Here is a 26,881-nt window from a genome sequence, read left to right as displayed (position 1 = left end):
ACTACAGCTAGACATTTTGCCAAAAAAGGGTCATTTTTCATTGCGAAATTGAGGTGTGACCACGTTGCGTTTTGTGCCGTTTCCTGTCGCGGGCACTAGGCCGACCCACACAAGTGAGGTACCGTTTTTCTCATAAGACTTTGGGGAACGCGGGGTGGGTGGAAATTTGTGGATCCACGCAGATTCCGGAACTTTCCATGACAGAAATGTGGGAAAAATGTGGTTTTTTTGACAATTTTTTAGGTTTGCAAGGGATTCTGGGTAACAGACCCTGGTGGGAGGCAGTCAAGTCACCCCATGCTGGATTCCCATGGGTGTCTAGTTTTCAAAAATGTATAGGTTTTCTAGGTTTCCCAAGGTGCCCGCAGAACTAGGGTTCAAAAACTACAGCTAGTCATTTTGCCAAAAAAAGGTCATTTTTCACTGTGAAATTGAGGTGTGACCACGTTGCCTTTGGCGGCGGTTCCTGTCGCGGGCACTCGGCCGACCCACACAAGTGAGGTACCGTTTTTCTCGTAAGACTTGGGGGACCGCGGGGTGGGTGGACATTTGTGGATCCACGCAGATTCCGGAACTTTCCACCACAGAAATGTGGGGAAAATGTGTTTTTTTTGACAATGTTTTAGATTTGCAAGGGATTCTGGGTAACAGACCCTGGTGGTAGGCAGTCCAGTCACCCCATCCTGGATTCCCCTGGGTGTCTAGTTTTCAAAAATGGATAGGTTTGCTAGGTTTCCCAAGGTGCCCGCAGAGCTAGGGTTCAAAAACTACAGCTAGTCATTTTGCCAAAAAAAGGTCATTTTTCACTGCGAAATTGAGGTGTGACCACGTTGCGTTTTGCGCCGGTTCCTGTCGCGGGCACTAGGCCGACCCACACAAGTGAGGTACCGTTTTTCTCGTAAGACTTGGGGGACCGCGGGGTGGGTTGTCATTTGTGGATCAACGCAGATTCCGGAACTTTCCACGACAGAAATGTGGGGAAAATGTGTTTCTTTTCACAATTTTTTAGGTTTGCAAGGGATTCTGGGTAACAGACCCTGGTGGGAGGCAGTCAAGTTACCCCATCCTGGATTCCCCTGGGTGTCTAGTTTTCAAAAATGTATAGGTTTGCTAGGTTTCCCAAGGTGCCCGCAGAGCTAGGGTTCAAAAACTACAGCTAGACATTTTGCCAAAAAAGGGTCATTTTTCACTGCGAAATTGAGGTGTGACCACGTTGTGTTTTGCGCCATTACCTGTCGCGGGCACTAGGCCGACCCACACAAGTGAGGTACCATTTTTCTCGTAAGACTTTGGGGAACGCGGGGTGGGGGGAAATTTGTGGATCCACGCAGATTCCGGAACTTTCCACGACAGAAATGTGGGGAAAAAGTGGTTTTTTTGACAATTTTTTAGGTTTGCAAGGGATTCTGGGTAACAGACCCTGGTGGGAGGCAGTCAAGTCAGCCCATCCTGGATTCCCCAGGGTGTCTAGTTTTCAAAAATGTATAGGTTTGCTAAGTTTCCCAAGGTGCCCGCAGAGCTAGGGTTCAAAAACTACAGCTAGACATTTTGCCAAAAAAGGGTCATTTTTCACTGCGAAATTGAGGTGTGACCACGATGTGTTTTGCGCCATTACCTGTCGCGGGCACTAGGCCGACCCACACAAGTGAGGTACCATTTTTCTCGTAAGACTTTGGGGAACGCGGGGTGGGTGGAAATTTGTGGATCCACGCAGATTCCGGAACTTTCCACGACAGAAATGTGGGGAAAATGTGGTTTTTTTGACAATTTTTTAGGTTTGCAAGGGATTCTGGGTAACAGACCCTGGTGGGAGGCAGTCAAGTCACCCCATCCTGGATTCCCCAGGGTGTCTAGTTTTCTAAAATGTATAGGTTTGCTAGGTTTCCCAAGGTGCCCGCAGAGCTAGGGTTCAAAAACTACAGCTAGACATTTTGCCAAAAAAGGGTCATTTTTCATTGCGAAATTGAGGTGTGACCACGTTGCGTTTTGTGCCGTTTCCTGTCGCGGGCACTAGGCCGACCCACACAAGTGAGGTACCGTTTTTCTCGTAAGACTTTGGGGAACGCGGGGTGGGTGGAAATTTGTGGATCCACGCAGATTCCGGAACTTTCCACGACAGAAATGTGGGGAAAATGTGTTTTTTTTGACAATTTTTTAGGTTTGCAGGGGATTCTGGGTAACAGACCCTGGTGGGAGGCAGTCAAGTCACCCCATCCTGGATTCCCCAGGGTGTCTAGTTTTCAAAAATGTATAGGTTTGCTAGGTTTCCCAAGGTGCCCGCAGAGCTAGGGTTAAAAAACTACAGCTAGACATTTTGCCAAAAAAGGGTCATTTTTCACTGCGAAATTGAGGTGTGACCACGTTGCGTTTTGCGCCGTTTCCTGTCGCGGGCACTAGGCCGACCCACACAAGTGAGGTACCGTTTTTCTCGTAAGACTTTGGGGAACGCGGGGTGGGTGAAAATTTGTGGATCCACGCAGATTCCGGAACTTTCCACTACAGAAATGTGGGGAAAATGTGTTTTTTTTGACAATTTTTTAGGTTTGCAAGGGATTCTGGGTAACAGACCCTGGTGGTAGGCAGTCAAGTCACCCCATCCTGGATTCCCCTGGGTGTCTAGTTTTCAAAAATGGATAGGTTTGCTAGGTTTCCCAAGGTGCCCGCAGAGCTAGGGTTCAAAAACTACAGCTAGTCATTTTGCCAAAAAAAGGTCATTTTTCACTGCGAAATTGAGGTGTGACCACGTTGCGTTTTGCGCCGGTTCCTGTCGCGGGCACTAGGCCGACCCACACAAGTGAGGTACCGTTTTTCTCGTAAGACTTTGGGGAACGCGGGGTGGGTGAAAATTTGTGGATCCACGCAGATTCCGGAACTTTCCACTACAGAAATGTGGGGAAAATGTGTTTTTTTTGACAATTTGTTAGGTTTGCAAGGGATTCTGGGTAACAGACCCTGGTGGTAGGCAGTCAAGTCACCCCATCCTGGATTCCCCTGGGTGTCTAGTTTTCAAAAATGGATAGGTTTGCTAGGTTTCCCAAGGTGCCCGCAGAGCTAGGGTTCAAAAACTACAGCTAGTCATTTTGCCAAAAAAAGGTCATTTTTCACTGCGAAATTGAGGTGTGACCACGTTGCGTTTTGCGCCGGTTCCTGTCGCGGGCACTAGGCCGACCCACACAAGTGAGGTACCGTTTTTCTTGTAAGACTTGGGGGACCGCGGGGTGGGTTGTCATTTGTGGATCAATGCAGATTCCAGAACTTTCCACTACAGAAATGTGGGGAAAATGTGTTTTTTTTGACAATTTGTTAGGTTTGCAAGGGATTCTGGGTAACAGACCCTGGTGGGAGGCAGTCAAGTTATCCCATCCTAGATTCCCCTGGGTGTCTAGTTTTCAAAAATGTATAGGTTTGCTAGGTTTCCCAAGGTGCCCGCAGAGCTAGGGTTCAAAAACTACAGCTAGACATTTTGCCAAAAAAGGGTCATTTTTCACTGCGAAATTGAGGTGTGACCACGTTGTGTTTTGCGCCGTTACCTGTCGCGGGCACTAGGCCGACCCACACAAGTGAGGTACCGTTTTTCTCGTAAGACTTGGGGGACCGCGGGGTGGGTTGTCATTTGTGGATCAACGCAGATTCCGGAACTTTCCACGACAGAAATGTGGGGAAAATGTGTTTTTTTGGACAATTTTTTAGGTTTGCACGGGATTCTGGGTAACAGACCCTGGTGGGAGGCAGTCAAGTCACCCCATCCTGGATTCCCCAGGGTGTCTAGTTTTCAAAAATGTATAGGTTTGCTAGGTTTCCCAAGGTGCCCGCAGAGCTAGGGTTAAAAAACTACAGCTAGACATTTTGCCAAAAAAGGGTCATTTTTCATTGCGAAATTGAGGTGTGACCACGTTGCGTTTTGTGCCGTTTCCTGTCGCGGGCACTAGGCCGACCCACACAAGTGAGGTACCGTTTTTCTCGTAAGACTTTGGGGAACGCGGGGTGGGTGGAAATTTGTGGATCCACGCAGATTCCGGAACTTTCCATGACAGAAATGTGGGAAAAATGTGGTTTTTTTGACAATTTTTTAGGTTTGCAAGGGATTCTGGGTAACAGACCCTGGTGGGAGGCAGTCAAGTCACCCCATGCTGGATTCCCATGGGTGTCTAGTTTTCAAAAATGTATAGGTTTTCTAGGTTTCCCAAGGTGCCCGCAGAACTAGGGTTCAAAAACTACAGCTAGTCATTTTGCCAAAAAAAGGTCATTTTTCACTGTGAAATTGAGGTGTGACCACGTTGCCTTTGGCGGCGGTTCCTGTCGCGGGCACTCGGCCGACCCACACAAGTGAGGTACCGTTTTTCTCGTAAGACTTGGGGGACCGCGGGGTGGGTGGACATTTGTGGATCCACGCAGATTCCGGAACTTTCCACCACAGAAATGTGGGGAAAATGTGTTTTTTTTGACAATGTTTTAGATTTGCAAGGGATTCTGGGTAACAGACCCTGGTGGTAGGCAGTCCAGTCACCCCATCCTGGATTCCCCTGGGTGTCTAGTTTTCAAAAATGGATAGGTTTGCTAGGTTTCCCAAGGTGCCCGCAGAGCTAGGGTTCAAAAACTACAGCTAGTCATTTTGCCAAAAAAAGGTCATTTTTCACTGCGAAATTGAGGTGTGACCACGTTGCGTTTTGCGCCGGTTCCTGTCGCGGGCACTAGGCCGACCCACACAAGTGAGGTACCGTTTTTCTCGTAAGACTTGGGGGACCGCGGGGTGGGTTGTCATTTGTGGATCAACGCAGATTCCGGAACTTTCCACGACAGAAATGTGGGGAAAATGTGTTTCTTTTCACAATTTTTTAGGTTTGCAAGGGATTCTGGGTAACAGACCCTGGTGGGAGGCAGTCAAGTTACCCCATCCTGGATTCCCCTGGGTGTCTAGTTTTCAAAAATGTATAGGTTTGCTAGGTTTCCCAAGGTGCCCGCAGAGCTAGGGTTCAAAAACTACAGCTAGACATTTTGCCAAAAAAGGGTCATTTTTCACTGCGAAATTGAGGTGTGACCACGTTGTGTTTTGCGCCATTACCTGTCGCGGGCACTAGGCCGACCCACACAAGTGAGGTACCATTTTTCTCGTAAGACTTTGGGGAACGCGGGGTGGGGGGAAATTTGTGGATCCACGCAGATTCCGGAACTTTCCACGACAGAAATGTGGGGAAAAAGTGGTTTTTTTGACAATTTTTTAGGTTTGCAAGGGATTCTGGGTAACAGACCCTGGTGGGAGGCAGTCAAGTCAGCCCATCCTGGATTCCCCAGGGTGTCTAGTTTTCAAAAATGTATAGGTTTGCTAAGTTTCCCAAGGTGCCCGCAGAGCTAGGGTTCAAAAACTACAGCTAGACATTTTGCCAAAAAAGGGTCATTTTTCATTGCGAAATTGAGGTGTGACCACGTTGCGTTTTGTGCCGTTTCCTGTCGCGGGCACTAGGCCGACCCACACAAGTGAGGTACCGTTTTTCTCGTAAGACTTTGGGGAACGCGGGGTGGGTGGAAATTTGTGGATCCACGCAGATTCCGGAACTTTCCACGACAGAAATGTGGGGAAAATGTGTTTTTTTTGACAATTTTTTAGGTTTGCAGGGGATTCTGGGTAACAGACCCTGGTGGGAGGCAGTCAAGTCACCCCATCCTGGATTCCCCAGGGTGTCTAGTTTTCAAAAATGTATAGGTTTGCTAGGTTTCCCAAGGTGCCCGCAGAGCTAGGGTTAAAAAACTACAGCTAGACATTTTGCCAAAAAAGGGTCATTTTTCACTGCGAAATTGAGGTGTGACCACGTTGCGTTTTGCGCCGTTTGCTGTCGCGGGCACTAGGCCGACCCACACAAGTGAGGTAACGTTTTTCTCGTAAGACTTTGGGGAACGCGGGGTGGGTGGAAATTTGTGGATCCACGCAGATTCCGGAATTTTCCACTACAGAAATGTGGGGAAAATGTGTTTTTTTTGACAATTTTTTAGGTTTGCAAGGGATTCTGGGTAACAGACCCTGGTGGGAGGCAGTCAAGTCACCCCATCCTGGATTCCCATGGGTGTCTAGTTTTCAAAAATGTATAGGTTTTCTAGGTTTCCCAAGGTGCCCGCAGAACTAGGGTTCAAAAACTACAGCTAGTCATTTTGCCAAAAAAAGGTCATTTTTCACTGTGAAATTGAGGTGTGACCACGTTGCCTTTGGCGGCGGTTCCTGTCGCGGGCACTCGGCCGACCCACACAAGTGAGGTACCGTTTTTCTCGTAAGACTTGGGGGACCGCGGGGTGGGTGGACATTTGTGGATCCACGCAGATTCCGGAACTTTCCACCACAGAAATGTGGGGAAAATGTGTTTTTTTTGACAATGTTTTAGATTTGCAAGGGATTCTGGGTAACAGACCCTGGTGGTAGGCAGTCCAGTCACCCCATCCTGGATTCCCCTGGGTGTCTAGTTTTCAAAAATGGATAGGTTTGCTAGGTTTCCCAAGGTGCCCGCAGAGCTAGGGTTCAAAAACTACAGCTAGTCATTTTGCCAAAAAAAGGTCATTTTTCACTGCGAAATTGAGGTGTGACCACGTTGCGTTTTGCGCCGGTTCCTGTCGCGGGCACTAGGCCGACCCACACAAGTGAGGTACCGTTTTTCTCGTAAGACTTGGGGGACCGCGGGGTGGGTTGTCATTTGTGGATCAACGCAGATTCCGGAACTTTCCACGACAGAAATGTGGGGAAAATGTGTTTCTTTTCACAATTTTTTAGGTTTGCAAGGGATTCTGGGTAACAGACCCTGGTGGGAGGCAGTCAAGTTACCCCATCCTGGATTCCCCTGGGTGTCTAGTTTTCAAAAATGTATAGGTTTGCTAGGTTTCCCAAGGTGCCCGCAGAGCTAGGGTTCAAAAACTACAGCTAGACATTTTGCCAAAAAAGGGTCATTTTTCACTGCGAAATTGAGGTGTGACCACGTTGTGTTTTGCGCCATTACCTGTCGCGGGCACTAGGCCGACCCACACAAGTGAGGTACCATTTTTCTCGTAAGACTTTGGGGAACGCGGGGTGGGTGGAAATTTGTGGATCCACGCAGATTCCGGAACTTTCCACGACAGAAATGTGGGGAAAAAGTGGTTTTTTTGACAATTTTTTAGGTTTGCAAGGGATTCTGGGTAACAGACCCTGGTGGGAGGCAGTCAAGTCACCCCATCCTGGATTCCCCAGGGTGTCTAGTTTTCAAAAATGTATAGGTTTGCTAAGTTTCCCAAGGTGCCCGCAGAGCTAGGGTTCAAAAACTACAGCTAGACATTTTGCCAAAAAAGGGTCATTTTTCATTGCGAAATTGAGGTGTGACCACGTTGCGTTTTGTGCCGTTTCCTGTCGCGGGCACTAGGCCGACCCACACAAGTGAGGTACCGTTTTTCTCGTAAGACTTTGGGGAACGCGGGGTGGGTGGAAATTTGTGGATCCACGCAGATTCCGGAACTTTCCACGACAGAAATGTGGGGAAAATGTGTTTTTTTTGACAATTTTTTAGGTTTGCAGGGGATTCTGGGTAACAGACCCTGGTGGGAGGCAGTCAAGTCACCCCATCCTGGATTCCCCAGGGTGTCTAGTTTTCAAAAATGTATAGGTTTGCTAGGTTTCCCAAGGTGCCCGCAGAGCTAGGGTTAAAAAACTACAGCTAGACATTTTGCCAAAAAAGGGTCATTTTTCACTGCGAAATTGAGGTGTGACCACGTTGCGTTTTGCGCCGTTTGCTGTCGCGGGCACTAGGCCGACCCACACAAGTGAGGTACCGTTTTTCTCGTAAGACTTTGGGGAACGCGGGGTGGGTGGAAATTTGTGGATCCACGCAGATTCCGGAATTTTCCACTACAGAAATGTGGGGAAAATGTGTTTTTTTTGACAATTTTTTAGGTTTGCAAGGGATTCTGGGTAACAGACCCTGGTGGTAGGCAGTCAAGTCACCCCATCCTGGATTCCCCTGGGTGTCTAGTTTTCAAAAATGGATAGGTTTGCTAGGTTTCCCAAGGTGCCCGCAGAGCTAGGGTTCAAAAACTACAGCTAGTCATTTTGCCAAAAAAAGGTCATTTTTCACTGCGAAATTGAGGTGTGACCACGTTGCGTTTTGCGCCGGTTCCTGTCGCGGGCACTAGGCCGACCCACACAAGTGAGGTACCGTTTTTCTTGTAAGACTTGGGGGACCGCGGGGTGGGTTGTCATTTGTGGATCAATGCAGATTCCAGAACTTTCCACGACAGAAATGTGGGGAAAATGTGTTTCTTTTCACAATTTTTTAGGTTTGCAAGGGATTCTGGGTAACAGACCCTGGTGGGAGGCAGTCAAGTTATCCCATCCTAGATTCCCCTGGGTGTCTAGTTTTCAAAAATGTATAGGTTTGCTAGGTTTCCCAAGGTGCCCGCAGAGCTAGGGTTCAAAAACTACAGCTAGACATTTTGCCAAAAAAGGGTCATTTTTCACTGCGAAATTGAGGTGTGACCACGTTGTGTTTTGCGCCGTTACCTGTCGCGGGCACTAGGCCGACCCACACAAGTGAGGTACCGTTTTTCTCGTAAGACTTGGGGGACCGCGGGGTGGGTTGTCATTTGTGGATCAACGCAGATTCCGGAACTTTCCACGACAGAAATGTGGGGAAAATGTGTTTTTTTGGACAATTTTTTAGGTTTGCAAGGGATTCTGGGTAACAGACCCTGGTGGGAGGCAGTCAAGTCACCCCATCCTGGATTCCCCAGGGTGTCTAGTTTTCAAAAATGTATAGGTTTGCTAGGTTTCCCAAGGTGCCCGCAGAGCTAGGGTTAAAAAACTACAGCTAGACATTTTGCCAAAAAAGGGTCATTTTTCATTGCGAAATTGAGGTGTGACCACGTTGCGTTTTGTGCCGTTTCCTGTCGCGGGCACTAGGCCGACCCACACAAGTGAGGTACCGTTTTTCTCGTAAGACTTTGGGGAACGCGGGGTGGGTGGAAATTTGTGGATCCACGCAGATTCCGGAACTTTCCACGACAGAAATGTGGGGAAAATGTGGTTTTTTTGACAATTTTTTAGGTTTGCAAGGGATTCTGGGTAACAGACCCTGGTGGGAGGCAGTCAAGTCACCCCATCCTGGATTCCCATGGGTGTCTAGTTTTCAAAAATGTATAGGTTTTCTAGGTTTCCCAAGGTGCCCGCAGAACTAGGGTTCAAAAACTACAGCTAGTCATTTTGCCAAAAAAAGGTAATTTTTCACTGTGAAATTGAGGTGTGACCACGTTGCCTTTGGCGGCGGTTCCTGTCGCGGGCACTCGGCCGACCCACACAAGTGAGGTACCGTTTTTCTCGTAAGACTTGGGGGACCGCGGGGTGGGTGGACATTTGTGGATCCACGCAGATTCCGGAACTTTCCACCACAGAAATGTGGGGAAAATGTGTTTTTTTTGACAATGTTTTAGATTTGCAAGGGATTCTGGGTAACAGACCCTGGTGGTAGGCAGTCCAGTCACCCCATCCTGGATTCCCCTGGGTGTCTAGTTTTCAAAAATGGATAGGTTTGCTAGGTTTCCCAAGGTGCCCGCAGAGCTAGGGTTCAAAAACTACAGCTAGTCATTTTGCCAAAAAAAGGTCATTTTTCACTGCGAAATTGAGGTGTGACCACGTTGCGTTTTGCGCCGGTTCCTGTCGCGGGCACTAGGCCGACCCACACAAGTGAGGTACCGTTTTTCTCGTAAGACTTGGGGGACCGCGGGGTGGGTTGTCATTTGTGGATCAACGCAGATTCCGGAACTTTCCACGACAGAAATGTGGGGAAAATGTGTTTCTTTTCACAATTTTTTAGGTTTGCAAGGGATTCTGGGTAACAGACCCTGGTGGGAGGCAGTCAAGTTACCCCATCCTGGATTCCCCTGGGTGTCTAGTTTTCAAAAATGTATAGGTTTGCTAGGTTTCCCAAGGTGCCCGCAGAGCTAGGGTTCAAAAACTACAGCTAGACATTTTGCCAAAAAAGGGTCATTTTTCACTGCGAAATTGAGGTGTGACCACGTTGTGTTTTGCGCCATTACCTGTCGCGGGCACTAGGCCGACCCACACAAGTGAGGTACCATTTTTCTCGTAAGACTTTGGGGAACGCGGGGTGGGTGGAAATTTGTGGATCCACGCAGATTCCGGAACTTTCCACGACAGAAATGTGGGGAAAAAGTGGTTTTTTTGACAATTTTTTAGGTTTGCAAGTGATTCTGGGTAACAGACCCTGGTGGGAGGCAGTCAAGTCACCCCATCCTGGATTCCCCAGGGTGTCTAGTTTTCAAAAATGTATAGATTTGCTAAGTTTCCCAAGGTGCCCGCAGAGCTAGGGTTCAAAAACTACAGCTAGACATTTTGCCAAAAAAGGGTCATTTTTCATTGCGAAATTGAGGTGTGACCACGTTGCGTTTTGTGCCGTTTCCTGTCGCGGGCACTAGGCCGACCCACACAAGTGAGGTACCGTTTTTCTCGTAAGACTTTGGGGAACGCGGGGTGGGTGGAAATTTGTGGATCCACGCAGATTCCGGAACTTTCCACGACAGAAATGTGGGGAAAATGTGTTTTTTTTGACAATTTTTTAGGTTTGCAGGGGATTCTGGGTAACAGACCCTGGTGGGAGGCAGTCAAGTCACCCCATCCTGGATTCCCCAGGGTGTCTAGTTTTCAAAAATGTATAGGTTTGCTAGGTTTCCCAAGGTGCCCGCAGAGCTAGGGTTAAAAAACTACAGCTAGACATTTTGCCAAAAAAGGGTCATTTTTCACTGCGAAATTGAGGTGTGACCACGTTGCGTTTTGCGCCGTTTGCTGTCGCGGGCACTAGGCCGACCCACACAAGTGAGGTACCGTTTTTCTCGTAAGACTTTGGGGAACGCGGGGTGGGTGGAAATTTGTGGATCCACGCAGATTCCGGAATTTTCCACTACAGAAATGTGGGGAAAATGTGTTTTTTTTGACAATTTTTTAGGTTTGCAAGGGATTCTGGGTAACAGACCCTGGTGGTAGGCAGTCAAGTCACCCCATCCTGGATTCCCCTGGGTGTCTAGTTTTCAAAAATGGATAGGTTTGCTAGGTTTCCCAAGGTGCCCGCAGAGCTAGGGTTCAAAAACTACAGCTAGTCATTTTGCCAAAAAAAGGTCATTTTTCACTGCGAAATTGAGGTGTGACCACGTTGCGTTTTGCGCCGGTTCCTGTCGCGGGCACTAGGCCGACCCACACAAGTGAGGTACCGTTTTTCTCGTAAGACTTGGGGGACCGCGGGGTGGGTTGTCATTTGTGGATCAACGCAGATTCCGGAACTTTCCACGACAGAAATGTGGGGAAAATGTGTTTCTTTTCACAATTTTTTAGGTTTGCAAGGGATTCTGGGTAACAGACCCTGGTGGGAGGCAGTCAAGTTACCCCATCCTAGATTCCCCTGGTTGTCTAGTTTTCAAAAATGTATAGGTTTGCTAGGTTTCCCAAGGTGCCCGCAGAGCTAGGGTTCAAAAACTACAGCTAGACATTTTGCCAAAAAAGGGTCATTTTTCACTGCGAAATTGAGGTGTGACCACGTTGTGTTTTGCGCCGTTACCTGTCGCGGGCACTAGGCCGACCCACACAAGTGAGGTACCGTTTTTCTCGTAAGACTTGGGGGACCGCGGGGTGGGTTGTCATTTGTGGATCAACGCAGATTCCGGAACTTTCCACAACAGAAATGTGGGGAAAATGTGTTTCTTTTCACAATTGTTTAGGTTTGCAAGGGATTCTGGGTAACAGACCCTGGTGGGAGGCAGTCAAGTCACCCCATCCTGGATTCCCCAGGGTGTCTAGTTTTCAAAAATGTATAGGTTTGCTAGGTTTCCCAAGGTGCCCGCAGAGCTAGGGTTAAAAAACTACAGCTAGACATTTTGCCAAAAAAGGGTCATTTTTCATTGCGAAATTGAGGTGTGACCACGTTGAGTTTTGTGCCGTTTCCTGTCGCGGGCACTAGGCCGACCCACACAAGTGAGGTACCGTTTTTCTCGTAAGACTTTGGGGAACGCGGGGTGGGTGGAAATTTGTGGATCCACGCAGATTCCGGAACTTTCCACGACAGAAATGTGGGGAAAATGTGGTTTTTTTGACAATTTTTTAGGTTTGCAAGGGATTCTGGGTAACAGACCCTGGTGGGAGGCAGTCAAGTCACCCCATCCTGGATTCCCATGGGTGTCTAGTTTTCAAAAATGTATAGGTTTTCTAGGTTTCCCAAGGTGCCCGCAGAACTAGGGTTCAAAAACTACAGCTAGTCATTTTGCCAAAAAAAGGTCATTTTTCACTGTGAAATTGAGGTGTGACCACGTTGCCTTTGGCGGCGGTTCCTGTCGCGGGCACTAGGCCGACCCACACAAGTGAGGTACCGTTTTTCTCGTAAGACTTGGGGGACCGCGGGGTGGGTGGACATTTGTGGATCCACGCAGATTCCGGAACTTTCCACCACAGAAATGTGGGGAAAATGTGTTTTTTTTGACAATGTTTTAGATTTGCAAGGGATTCTGGGTAACAGACCCCGGTGGGAGGCAGTCAAGTCACCCCATCCTGCATTCCCCTGGGTGTCTAGTTTTCAAAAATGTATAGGTTTGCTAGGTTTCCCAAGGTGCCCGCAGAGCTAGGGTTCAAAAACTACAGCTAGACATTTTGCCAAAAAAGGGTCATTTTTCACTGCGAAATTGAGGTGTGACCACGTTGTGTTTTGCGCCATTACCTGTCGCGGGCACTAGGCCGACCCACACAAGTGAGGTACCATTTTTCTCGTAAGACTTTGGGGAACGCGGGGTGTGGGGAAATTTGTGGATCCATGCAGATTCCGGAACTTTCCACCACAGAAATGTGGGGAAAATGTGTTTTTTTGGACAATTTTTTAGGTTTGCAAGGGATTCTGGGTAACAGACCCTGGTGGGAGGCAGTCAAGTCACCCCATCCTGGATTCCCATGGGTGTCTAGTTTTCAAAAATGTATAGGTTTTCTAGGTTTCCCAAGGTGCCCGCAGAACTAGGGTTCAAAAACTACAGCTAGTCATTTTGCCAAAAAAAGGTCATTTTTCACTGCGAAATTGAGGTGTGACCACGTTGCGTTTTGCGCCGGTTCCTGTCGCGGGCACTAGGCCGACCCACACAAGTGAGGTACCGTTTTTCTCGTAAGACTTGGGGGACCGCGGGGTGGGCGGATATTTGTGGATCAACGCAGATTCCGGAACTTTCCACGACAGAAATGTGGGGAAAATGTGTTTCTTTTCACAATTTTTTAGGTTTGCAAGGGATTCTGGGTAACAGACCTTGGTGGGAGGCAGTCAAGTCACCCCATCCTGGATTCCCCTGGGTGTCTAGTTTTCAAAAATGTATAGGTTTGCTAGGTTTCCCAAGGTGCCCGCAGAGCTAGGGTTCAAAAACTACAGCTAGACATTTTGCCATAAAAGGGTCATTTTTCACTGCGAAATTGAGGTGTGACCACGTTGCGTTTTGTGCCATTACCTGTCGCGGGCACTAGGCCGACCCACACAAGTGAGGTACCGTTTTTCTCGTAAGACTTTGGGGAACGCGGGGTGGGTGGAAATTTGTGGATCCACGCAGATTCCGGAACTTTCCACCACAGAAATGTGGGGAAAATGTGTTTTTTTTGACAATGTTTTAGATTTGCAAGGGATTCTGGGTAACAGACCCTGGTGGGAGGCAGTCAAGTCACCCCATCCTGGATTCCCCTGGGTGTCTAGTTTTCAAAAATGTATAGGTTTGCTAGGTTTCCCAAGGTGCCCGCAGAGCTAGGGTTAAAAAACTACAGCTAGTCGTTTTGCCAAGAAAGGGTCAGTTTTTCACTGCGAAATTGAGGTGTGACCACGTTGCGTTTTGTGCCGGTTCCTGTCGCGGGCACTAGGCCGACCCACACAAGTGAGGTACCATTTTTCTCGTAAGACTTTGGGGAACGCGGGGTATGTGGAAATTTGTGGATCCATGCAGATTCCGGAACTTTCCACCACAGAAATGTGGGGAAAATGTGTTTTTTTGGACAATTTTTTAGGTGTGCAAGGGATTCTGGGTAACAGACCCTGGTGGGAGGCAGTCAAGTCACCCCATCCTGGATTCCCCAGGGTGTCTAGTTTTCAAAAATGTATAGGTTTGCTAGGTTTCCCAAGGTGCCCGCAGAGCTAGGGTTAAAAAACTACAGCTAGACATTTTGCCAAAAAAGGGTCATTTTTCATTGCGAAATTGAGGTGTGACCACGTTGCGTTTTGTGCCGTTTCCTGTCGCGGGCACTAGGCCGACCCACACAAGTGAGGTACCGTTTTTCTCGTAAGACTTTGGGGAACGCGGGGTGGGTGGAAATTTGTGGATCCACGCAGATTCCGGAACTTTCCACGACAGAAATGTGGGGAAAATGTGTTTTTTTTGACAATTTTTTAGGTTTGCAAGGGATTCTGGGTAACAGACCCTGGTGGGAGGCAGTCAAGTCACCCCATCCTGGATTCCCATGGGTGTCTAGTTTTCAAAAATGTATAAGTTTTCTAGGTTTCCCAAGGTGCCCGCAGAACTAGGGTTCAAAAACTACAGCTAGTCATTTTGCCAAAAAAAGGTCATTTTTCACTGCGAAATTGAGGTGTGACCACGTTGCGTTTTGCGCCGGTTCCTGTCGCGGGCACTAGGCCGACCCACACAAGTGAGGTACCGTTTTTCTCGTAAGACTTGGGGTACCGCGGGGTGGGCGGATATTTGTGGATCAACGCAGATTCCGGAACTTTCCACGACAGAAATGTGGGGAAAATGTGTTTCTTTTCACAATTTTTTAGGTTTGCAAGGGATTCTGGGTAACAGACCTTGGTGGGAGGCAGTCAAGTCACCCCATCCTGGATTCCCCTGGGTGTCTAGTTTTCAAAAATGTATAGGTTTGTTAGGTTTCCCAAGGTGCCCGCAGAGCTAGGGTTCAAAAACTACAGCTAGACATTTTGCCATAAAAGGGTCATTTTTCACTGCGAAATTGAGGTGTGACCACGTTGCGTTTTGCGCCATTACCTGTCGCGGGCACTAGGCCGACCCACACAAGTGAGGTACCGTTTTTCTCGTAAGACTTTGGGGAACGCGGGGTGGGTGGAAATTTGTGGATCCACGCAGATTCCGGAACTTTCCACCACAGAAATGTGGGGAAAATGTGTTTTTTTTGACAATGTTTTAGATTTGCAAGGGATTCTGGGTAACAGACCCTAGTGGGAGGCAGTCAAGTCACCCCATCCTGGATTCCCCTGGGTGTCTAGTTTTCAAAAATGTATAGGTTTGCTAGGTTTCCCAAGGTGCCCGCAGAGCTAGGGTTCAAAAACTACAGCTAGTCGTTTTGCCAAGAAAGGGTCATTTTTCACTGCGAAATTGAGGTGTGACCACGTTGCGTTTTGCGCCGTTTCCTGTCGCGGGCACTAGGCCGACCCACACAAGTGAGGTACCGTTTTTCTCGTAAGACTTTGGGGAACGCGGGGTGGGTGGAAATTTGGGGATCCACGCAGATTCCGGAACTTTCCACCACAGAAATGTGGGGAAAATGTGTTTTTTTGGAAAATTTTTAGGTTTGCAAGGGATTCTGGGTAACAGACCCTGGTGGGAGGCAGTCAAGTCACCCCATCCTGGATTCCCCTGCGTGTCTAGTTTTCAAAAATGTATAGGTTTGCTAGGTTTCCTGTTAGACCTGGCACCTTGGCGTGAGTCTCCCTTCCTCTTTTTGTCGCTGTGCCTCATGTGTTTTATGGTGTTGGCCGCTCAGCGCGCTGTGCCACTGCCAACCAGTGTCGCGGTGCGAGTGCTCCCTATGTAAATTGTATATGTTGGTTGGATTCCATGATTGGACTGTTTGATTTACTGTCAGACCCCAGTAAAGTGCGCCAGGGGCGCCAGGGCATGTAAATGCGAACACCGCTGGTGGGCTTGCAGCACTGGTTGTGCCACCCACAGGAGCGGCCGGTAAAATATGTCTGAGGTCTGCCATCGCAGAGCCTGCGTGCAGTCTGGTACTGACGCGCCGACCGACAAGTGCCCACACTTGCCAGTCCCTAAAACCTTCCCTTAGCTGCATGTTAGTCACCCCTCTGGTAGGCCCACGGGCAGGGTGCGTTGTAAGCCTAAGGTAGGACAAGCCCGGATGCCTGGCATGTCCTAGTAGTGAATTACCGCCATCTTGTTGTTCACTACTGCAAGGCTACCCTGTTCTCATAGGCCAGTATGGGCGGCCTGGATTATTACACCCTATGATCCTAACCGACCCAGGGAACATGGTAGAAGATCGAGTTTAGTATGCCTGAACTCGGAATAATAAGGTACATCTTTTCGCAAGGTTTATTTTAATATTCCGGATTTGCAAATGTCACTTTTAGAAAGTTGGCCTTTGCTTGCCTAAACATTTCAGCCGCCTCTGCATGATGTGTATCTGATGTCTGGCTGGTGTGAGTGACAGGGCTGGGGGAACCCAGATGGGCAGGGCTAGGTAGCCTGGTATGAATAGGACGATCGACAGGTAGATGGGTGGGAGGAGTGCTCCTAGGCTCTGAATAGGACAGTGCTCCGCTACCTCGATGCCGGCTCCACCCCCTGTGGAGCGTCTGATGACTCTGCCCTGCACTCTGAAAGAAGAAGCCTGCATCACGTAAACAAAGTGCTCAGAAACCGGACTGAACTAGGCAAGGGCCCCCCTGGCCTGGGAGAACAAAAGATTTGCTGTATAAATGGAGGAGCCCTGCTCCTAAGAAACTAGATCCGCTTTTGACCAAGAAGAATCTCTGCCTGAGGAGGAGGCACCGGGAAAGCTGTAGGAGGAAGACTGTCCCTATCCTGGGGGATTGGCCTGCAGTGGTGACCTCGCTGCCAAAGGGGAGAAGAGAAACTGTTGCTGAAGACTTTGCTTTATTTTTACTTTCAAGACTTGTGCTTTTCCAAAACGATCTCCAAGGGCTTGGAACCGAGCTTGCCCCCTGAACGGAGCCCCAGGACCATTGGGCTCTACCTGATCTTCACCCGCCTGCTGCTTGACCGTGGTGTCCTTTCCCTCGCCGGAGCTGTGACCCTCGTGCCGCAGTCCCTCCCTGAGCCGTGACCAGGACTGCTTAGCCGCCCCCGCCTTGGGAAGAGCCTCGCTCGATCGGAGCCGCTCCCCCTACGCTGTGCTGGGCTGCCCCGTCACCTCGCTCGTGGAGGCTCGCTGTGCACCTTCACCCTCCCGCCGGAATCGGCGTTTGTGAGCATCTCCAAGCCTCGGACAGCCCGGACGCATCGGCGTGCCCGGCTGCCCCGCTTTGTTCACCCGCCACCTGCAACACCCCGCTCTTGTCGTGAGCCTGAAGATCAGACACCCTCGTGAAGTGTGGGAGCCCCGGACGCCGCCTCGCTCTTCTGTCGAAGAGCCGCTGAAATCCCGCACCTGCCTTTGCGTCAAGAAACAAGGTACTGTACTTATGAACTCGACCGCGAGCTCGCATCGGATCCAGGGTCCGCAACGTTCTTATTTCCCTGTCATCTGCCGTGGGCTTCCAAGTCGCCACCTCAGCCTAGAGTGTGCTGAGGCCTACAGTCACCTTGTGCCCGCCTAAAGAACTTTCCGTACAAAGAGAACTTTACCGTATTCCTAAGAATTGTGGCCCCATCAGTTCAACGTTACTGGGCCTTGTATTTAACCCTGCTGAAACTACATAAAAGCTTATTTTTATATACTACCGGATTGGTGTCCATTTGTGGTGCATGCAGGGGGTTTACTGTATGTGTAATTGCATTTGCTTAACCGTGTACGCCTGAGACTTAGCCTAGACTGCTCGCGCCACGCACCTAGAGGGTGAGCAGGGGTTATTCTGGGGAGTCATCCTCCGCCCTGACAAGAAGTAAAGGGTCCCTGCTTGTTGTAGGTTCACACCTGCGTCAACCAGAGCCCCCTCATTTCTAACATTGGTGGCAGCGGTGGGATTTACGGATTTGCATTTGCGGTTTGCGTATAGTGAACCACTGATCACCACGTAGTGAGAGCAGACCAGTAACACAGCCACAAGGCTAGCATTTGTTTTTGTTTTGCCAAGAGTCTCCGTTGTTAGAGCCATGCCTGGTTCACTTTCCGCCGGAAGGGCGGCTTCCATAATCTCTGGATTTGAAGACGTAGATTGGGAAGAAGACGCACTTCTGAATCGTACCAATGAAGACTTGAAAGGTCTTTGCTCCAAGTTCAGGATTGCCCAAACTGGATTGAAAAAGAAGGAACAATTTGTGAAGGCGCTGAGGGCCTGGTATGAGTCAAAGGCACCAGAGAATCAGGTGGAAGTGGTTCCACCGGAAAGTGTCCATGAGTTTGGCAGATGCCTGTCGCCAGAAGAGTTGGCGGACAGGGCAGCAACCCGGGCACACGAGGTGGAAATGGCAAAACTTCATGGGCAGATGGATATGGAAAAACAAAGATTAGCCATGGAAGAAAAGAAACTACAATTAGAGCATGACATGAAGCTGAGGGAGCTGGAGCTGAAAGCAAAAAGTTTGGAGCTTAATCCCTCTGGTGGCAGCACACCGCCAGTACCGGCGGAACCAAGAGTTTATATTCCCAAGGATGTAGTGAAGGAGTTCTTCAGGAATGACGACATCGGGCAGTGGTTCAGAGCCTACGAGGTAGCCATGTCTTCCCACCGGGTCCCTGAGAAAGATTGGGGAGCGGGGTTGTGGGGAAGGTTCCTGAGTGAAGGGCGGGACACACTGTTAGATTTACCTGTTGATGTTCGTAATTCTTATGCCCATATGAAGGAAGCATTGATGGCTAGGTATGGGTTGACCCCTGAGTTATATAGACAGAGGTTCAGGGGTTGCACTAAGATTCCCAATAGTACGTATGTGGAGTATGTGACTTTCTTTTGCAGAGCGCTGGATGGTTGGGTGAAGGGTAGTAAGGTGAATGATTATCAAGGGCTGCTTGATCTAATGGCATGGGAGCACTTGTCCAGTAATTGTTTTCCTGAGCTACGCCAGCACCTGATCGATAGTAAGCTGACTAACCCGAGGAAGCTTGCTGAGGAGGCGGACCGCTGGGTCAGTACCAGGGTCCACAAGGGTACCGTGGGAGATTCCGCCAAGGGTGGGCAGGGTCCCCAGCAGAAGAGTGGGGGGGACAGGGGTAAACAGAAGCAGTTCCAAAAAGGGCCCCAAAATAATCCCCAAGGGAACCAAGGGAAGGGTTCTCAGCCTCCCCCACCCCAGAAACCGACCGGGGCCCCGACAGGTCCTCCTGTTCAGAAGGGGCCCGTAAGATGTTACAGGTGTAACAATTTGGGGCATTTTGCCTCTGATGTGAAGTGTCCGATGTTTGGTAAACCCGCACCCACTGGTGCTCCACCCCGGCAGGTGACGAGTGTAGCCTTGGGGGAGGAGAGGGATGTCCAAGGTGGGTGGGGTCCCGCAGAGATGTCCCTGGTCTCGCTAGGAGACCGTGAAGTGGTCCCTCCAACCCAGCTGCCTGAGAACACTAAGAAGTACAGGCAGTGGGTGACCATAAATGGCCATAGAGTGGAAGCTCTTAGAGATACAGGAGCCAGTGTGACAGCTGTCAGGTGTCACCTGGTGTCTCAGGAGCAGGTGGTCCCCAATGCATTCTATCCCGTTGTTGCCGCTGACAACACAGAGAGACACTGCAAGGTGGCTCAGGTTCCCTTTGAGTGGGGGGGGGTCTCTGGTACTCTTCAGGTAGCTGTGAGGCCCGCCATGCCTGTAGACTGTTTGTTGGGGAACGATTTGGAGAGCTCACCTTGGGCTAAGGTGGAGCGGAGTGCTCACCTGGAGATGTTGGGTATGCCGGATTGGGCGTGTGTCACCCCCCGGGCCATGGCAGCCAGTAAAGGTACTCGAGAGGTCCTGGAGCCTGAGAGGGAGGCCCAGGAGCCGGCCTCAGAGAGAAGGGGCAAGGGGCGCGGGAAGCCGGCCCCTGAAGTTCCCACGGTCCAGGAGGAAGCAGACCTTGAGGGGGATGCCCTGGAGCCTACAGGGGAACAGATAGCTGAACTGGGAGACCTACCGGAGCTGACCCATTGGCAGCAGGAAGGGGGTCCCACCAGGGAGGACTTTTGCAAGGCACAGAAGGAGTGCCCTTCTCTCGTGGGTATGCGGCAGCAGGCTGCAGACCAGGCCGCAGGTGATCAGTCAGGATCGCATTTCGTTTACTGGGAGAACGACCTCCTATATACAGAGCCTAAGGTTGCTGAGCCTGGGTCAGCCCGTGCGCTGGTGGTACCCCAGGACTTCAGAGCCTTCCTACTGGGGCTGGCTCACGATGTGCCATTGGCAGGGCATTTGGGGCAGGACAAGACCTTTGAAAGGCTTGTCACCCACTTTTATTGGCCTCAAATGCGCAGGAGTTCGGATACTCACTGCAGGACATGCCAGACTTGCCAGGCAAGTGGAAAGAGTGGAAGGAAGCAGAAGGCTCCACTCCAGCCATTCCCTGTGGTCGGTACCCCATTCCAGAGAGTGGGGATTGACATTGTAGGGCCACTGGACCCCAAGACAGCGATGGGCAATAGGTTCATCCTGGTCCTGGTGGACCATGCCACCCGGTACCCGGAAGCCATCCCTCTGAGGACAGTGACGGCCCCCGTGGTGGGACGTGCACTGATGGGAATTTTCTCCCGAGTGGGATTCCCTCTAGAGGTGGTGTCTGACCGAGGTACCAATTTCATGTCCAAGTACATGAAATCTCTTTGGCAAGAGTGTGGTGTAACCTACAAGTTCACCACACCTTACCACCCCCAAGGAAACGGGTTGGTTGAGAGATTCAACCGAACCCTCAAAGGCATGATAATGGGCCTAGAAGGACCCATGAGGCGCAAGTGGGACGTCCTCTTACCATGCCTTCTCTTCGCTTACCGTGAGGTGCCACAGAAGTCTCTGGGGTTCAGTTCCTTTGAGCTTCTGTATGGTCACCCAGTCAGAGGACCTCTAAGTCTGGTCAAAGAAGGCTGGGAGCAATCTCCCAGGAAACCTCCCCAGAATGTATATAGTTACATGCTGGCCTTCAGGAATCAGACTAGGCGATTCAGGCAACTTGCTGAGGCAAATCTGGAAGCCAGCCAGGAGGAGATGAAGCGGTGGTACGACCAGAATGCCACTCTGGTAGAGCTTCAGCCTGGACAGAAAGTATGGGTCTTGGCCCCCGTGGAGCCGTGTGCGCTCCAGGATAAGTGGACCGGTCCCTTTGAGGTGGTGGAGCGCAAGAGTCCTGTTACCTACGTGGTGGACCTGAAGTCTCCGAGGAACCCCTTAAGGGTCCTACATGTCAACCGCCTCAAGCCCCACTTGGAGAGGTCCCAAGTGGGCATGCTCTTGGCAACAGATGCTGGAATGGAAGAGGAGACAGAACCTCTTCCTGACCTCCTGTCAGCCAAGGAGCAAGATGGGTCAGTGGATGGTGTCATCCTCTCTTCCACCCTGACCCCTGAGCAACAGAATGATTGTCGCCAGCTGCTGGGACAGTTTTCTGACCTGTTTTCCCTGATCCCTGGTGTCACTGATTGGTGCGTCCATGATGTGGACACTGGGGATAGTCCACCTGTGCGGCACAAGGCCTACCGGGTGACTGACAGGGTGAGGACATGCATCAAGGAGGAGGTCTCCAAGATGTTTGCCCTCGGGGTAATTGAGTCTTCTAGCAGTCCTTGGGCCAGCCCCGTGGTCTTGGTCCCAAAGGCTGCAGCGCCGGGAGCCACACCCGAACTCCGGTTCTGTGTGGACTACAGAGGACTCAATTCGGTCACTAGGACCGACGCACACCCCATCCCCAGAGCTGATGAGCTCATCGATCGGCTAGGGGCTGCCAACTACCTCAGCACGTTTGATTTAACGTCGGGGTATTGGCAGATCGCCTTGACCGAGGGGGCCAAAGAGAGGTCAGCATTTTCCACCCCAGATGGGCACTACCAGTTCCGGGTTATGCCATTTGGGATGAAGAATGCCCCTGCCACCTTCCAGAGATTGGTCAACCAGGTGTTGGCTGGGCTGGATTCGTTCAGTGCAGCCTACCTGGATGACATCGCAGTGTTCAGCTCCACTTGGGAGGAACACTTGCGTCACCTCGGGGAAGTGTTGATGGCGCTGCGCAAGGCAGGCCTCACGATCAAGGCGGGTAAGTGCCAGATCGGGCAGGGTTCCGTGGTGTACTTGGGACACCAAGTTGGGAGTGGCCAGGTGGCACCCCTTCAGCCCAAGATAGAAACCATCCTGAATTGGGAGGCGCCCAAAACCAAGACGGAGGTGAGAGCCTTCCTAGGTCTCACCGGGTACTACAGGAGGTTTGTCAAGGGGTATGGCAACATGGTTGCCCCCTTGACAGCGCTGACTTCGAAGAAGCAGCCCAGGAAAGTGATCTGGACTGACACCTGTCAGAAAGCTTTTGAGGCCTTGAAAACTGCTATTTGCACGGCGCCCGTGCTCTTGGCTCCCAACTTCTCCAAAGAGTTTATCGTTCAGACAGACGCTTCAGAGCATGGTGTGGGGGCTGTTCTTTCACAGATTAATGAGGAGGGCCTAGATCAACCCGTAGCCTTTCTTAGCAGGAGGTTACTTCCACGGGAACAAAGGTGGAGTGCTATTGAGCGTGAGGCATTTGCTGTGGTCTGGGCGCTGAAGAAGCTAAGACCCTACTTGTTTGGGTCTCACTTCCGGGTTCAGACGGACCACAGGCCCCTCAGATGGTTGATGCATATGAGGGGTGAGAATCCAAAGCTGTTGAGGTGGTCCATTTCCCTACAGGGTATGGATTTCACGGTGGAACATCGCCCTGGTACAGATCACGCCAATGCTGACGGTCTGTCCAGATTTTTCCGCCTTAGTGATGAGGAACTCCCTGGGGTAGGGTAGTTCCCCCCACTTTTCAGCTGGAGGGGACACGTGTTAGACCTGGCACCTTGGCGTGAGTCTCCCTTCCTCTTTTTGTCGCTGTGCCTCATGTGTTTTATGGTGTTGGCCGCTCAGCGCGCTGTGCCACTGCCAACCAGTGTCGCGGTGCGAGTGCTCCCTATGTAAATTGTATATGTTGGTTGGATTCCATGATTGGACTGTTTGATTTACTGTCAGACCCCAGTAAAGTGCGCCAGGGGCGCCAGGGCATGTAAATGCGAACACCGCTGGTGGGCTTGCAGCACTGGTTGTGCCACCCACAGGAGCGGCCGGTAAAATATGTCTGAGGTCTGCCATCGCAGAGCCTGCGTGCAGTCTGGTACTGACGCGCCGACCGACAAGTGCCCACACTTGCCAGTCCCTAAAACCTTCCCTTAGCTGCATGTTAGTCACCCCTCTGGTAGGCCCACGGGCAGGGTGCGTTGTAAGCCTAAGGTAGGACAAGCCCGGATGCCTGGCATGTCCTAGTAGTGAATTACCGCCATCTTGTTGTTCACTACTGCAAGGCTACCCTGTTCTCATAGGCCAGTATGGGCGGCCTGGATTATTACACCCTATGATCCTAACCGACCCAGGGAACATGGTAGAAGATCGAGTTTAGTATGCCTGAACTCGGAATAATAAGGTACATCTTTTCGCAAGGTTTATTTTAATATTCCGGGTTTGCAAATGTCACTTTTAGAAAGTTGGCCTTTGCTTGCCTAAACATTTCAGCCGCCTCTGCATGATGTGTATCTGATGTCTGTCTGGTGTGAGTGACAGGGCTGGGGGAACCCAGATGGGCAGGGCTAGGTAGCCTGGTATGAATAGGACGATCGACAGGTAGATGGGTGGGAGGAGTGCTCCTAGGCTCTGAATAGGACAGTGCTCCGCTACCTCGATGCCGGCTCCACCCCCTGTGGAGCGTCTGATGACTCTGCCCTGCACTCTGAAAGAAGAAGCCTGCATCACGTAAACAAAGTGCTCAGAAACCGGACTGAACTAGGCAAGGGCCCCCCTGGCCTGGGAGAACAAAAGATTTGCTGTATAAATGGAGGAGCCCTGCTCCTAAGAAACTAGATCCGCTTTTGACCAAGAAGAATCTCTGCCTGAGGAGGAGGCACCGGGAAAGCTGTAGGAGGAAGACTGTCCCTATCCTGGGGGATTGGCCTGCAGTGGTGACCTCGCTGCCAAAGGGGAGAAGAGAAACTGTTGCTGAAGACTTTGCTTTATTTTTACTTTCAAGACTTGTGCTTTTCCAAAACGATCTCCAAGGGCTTGGAACCGAGCTTGCCCCCTGAACGGAGCCCCAGGACCATTGGGCTCTACCTGATCTTCACCCGCCTGCTGCTTGACCGTGGTGTCCTTTCCCTCGCCGGAGCTGTGACCCTCGTGCCGCAGTCCCTCCCTGAGCCGTGACCAGGACTGCTTAGCCGCCCCCGCCTTGGGAAGAGCCTCGCTCGATCGGAGCCGCTCCCCCTACGCTGTGCTGGGCTGCCCCGTCACCTCGCTCGTGGAGGCTCGCTGTGCACCTTCACCCTCCCGCCGGAATCGGCGTTTGTGAGCATCTCCAAGCCTCGGACAGCCCGGACGCATCGGCGTGCCCGGCTGCCCCGCTTTGTTCACCCGCCACCTGCAACACCCCGCTCTTGTCGTGAGCCTGAAGATCAGACACCCTCGTGAAGTGTGGGAGCCCCGGACGCCGCCTCGCTCTTCTGTCGAAGAGCCGCTGAAATCCCGCACCCGCCTTTGCGTCAAGAAACAAGGTACTGTACTTACGAACTCGACCGCGAGCTCGCATCGGATCCAGGGTCCGCAACGTTCTTATTTCCCTGTCATCTGCCGTGGGCTTCCAAGTCGCCACCTCAGCCTAGAGTGTGCTGAGGCCTACAGTCACCTTGTGCCCGCCTAAAGAACTTTCCGTACAAAGAGAACTTTACCGTATTCCTAAGAATTGTGGCCCCATCAGTTCAACGTTACTGGGACTTGTATTTAACCCTGCTGAAACTACATAAAAGCTTATTTTTATATACTACCGGATTGGTGTCCATTTGTGGTGCATGCAGGGGGTTTACTGTATGTGTAATTGCATTTGCTTAACCGTGTACGCCTGAGACTTAGCCTAGACTGCTCGCGCCACGCACCTAGAGGGTGAGCAGGGGTTATTCTGGGGAGTCATCCTCCGCCCTGACAAGAAGTAAAGGGTCCCTGCTTGTTGTAGGTTCACACCTGCGTCAACCAGAGCCCCCTCATTTCTAACATTTCCCAAGGTGCCCGCAGAGCTAGGGTTAAAAAACTACAGCTAGACATTTTGCCAAAAAAGGGTCATTTTTCACTGCGAAATTGAGGTGTGACCACGTTGCGTTTTGTGCCGGTTCCTGTCGTGGGCACTAGGCCGACCCACACAAGTGAGGTACCATTTTTCTCGTAAGACTTTGGGGAACGCGGGGTGTGTGGAAATTTGTGGATCCATGCAGATTCCGGAACTTTCCACCACAGAAATGTGGGGAAAATGTGTTTTTTTGGACAATTTTTTAGGTGTGCAAGGGATTCTGGGTAACAGACCCTGGTGGGAGGCAGTCAAGTCACCCCATCCTGGATTCCCCAGGGTGTCTAGTTTTCAAAAATGTATAGGTTTGCTAGGTTTCCCAAGGTGCCCGCAGAGCTAGGGTTAAAAAACTACAGCTAGACATTTTGCCAAAAAAGGGTCATTTTTCATTGCGAAATTGAGGTGTGACCACGTTGCGTTTTGTGCCGTTTCCTGTCGCGGGCACTAGGCCGACCCACACAAGTGAGGTACCGTTTTTCTCGTAAGACTTTGGGGAACGCGGGGTGGGTGGAAATTTGTGGATCCACGCAGATTCCGGAACTTTCCACGACAGAAATGTGGGGAAAATGTGGTTTTTTTGACAATTTTTTAGGTTTGCAAGGGATTCTGGGTAACAGACCCTGGTGGGAGGCAGTCAAGTCACCCCATCCTGGATTCCCATGGGTGTCTAGTTTTCAAAAATGTATAAGTTTTCTAGGTTTCCCAAGGTGCCCGCAGAACTAGGGTTCAAAAACTACAGCTAGTCATTTTGCCAAAAAAAGGTCATTTTTCACTGCGAAATTGAGGTGTGACCACGTTCGTTTTGCGCCGGTTCCTGTCACGGGCACTAGGCCGACCCACACAAGTGAGGTACCGTTTTTCTCGTAAGACTTGGGGGACCGCGGGGTGGGCGGATATTTGTGGATCGACGCAGATTCCGTAACTTTCCACGACAGAAATGTGGGGAAAATGTGTTTCTTTTCACAATTTTTTAGGTTTGCAAGGGATTCTGGGTAACAGACCTTGGTGGGAGGCAGTCAAGTCACCCCATCCTGGATTCCCCTGGGTGTCTAGTTTTCAAAAAGGTATAGGTTTGCTAGGTTTCCCAAGGTGCCCGCAGAGCTAGGGTTCAAAAACTACAGCTAGACATTTTGCCATAAAAGGGTCATTTTTCACTGCGAAATTGAGGTGTGACCACGTTGCGTTTTGCGCCATTACCTGTCGCGGGCACTAGGCCGACCCACACAAGTGAGGTACCGTTTTTCTCGTAAGACTTTGGGGAACGCGGGGTGGGTGGAAATTTGTGGATCCACGCAGATTCCGGAACTTTCCACCACAGAAATGTGGGGAAAATGTGTTTTTTTTGACAATGTTTTAGATTTGCAAGGGATTCTGGGTAACAGACCCTGGTGGGAGGCAGTCAAGTCACCCCATCCTGGATTCCCCTGGGTGTCTAGTTTTCAAAAATGTATAGGTTTGCTAGCTTTCCCGAGGTGCCCGCAGAGCTAGGGTTCAAAAACTACAGCTAGTCGTTTTGCCAAGAAAGGGTCAGTTTTTCACTGCGAAATTGAGGTGTGACCACGTTGCGTTTTGTGCCGGTTCCTGTCGCGGGCACTAGGCCGACCCACACAAGTAAGGTACCGTTTTTCTCGTAAGACCTTGGGGAATGCGGGGTGGGTGGACATTTGTGGATCCACG

Source organism: Triturus cristatus, chromosome 1_1 (assembly GCF_964204655.1).
Source record: "Triturus cristatus chromosome 1_1, aTriCri1.1, whole genome shotgun sequence".
NCBI classification, from domain to species: domain Eukaryota; kingdom Metazoa; phylum Chordata; class Amphibia; order Caudata; family Salamandridae; genus Triturus; species Triturus cristatus.
The sequence above is the reverse complement of the archived record's forward strand: the minus strand, read 5'-3'. Positions refer to the sequence as shown.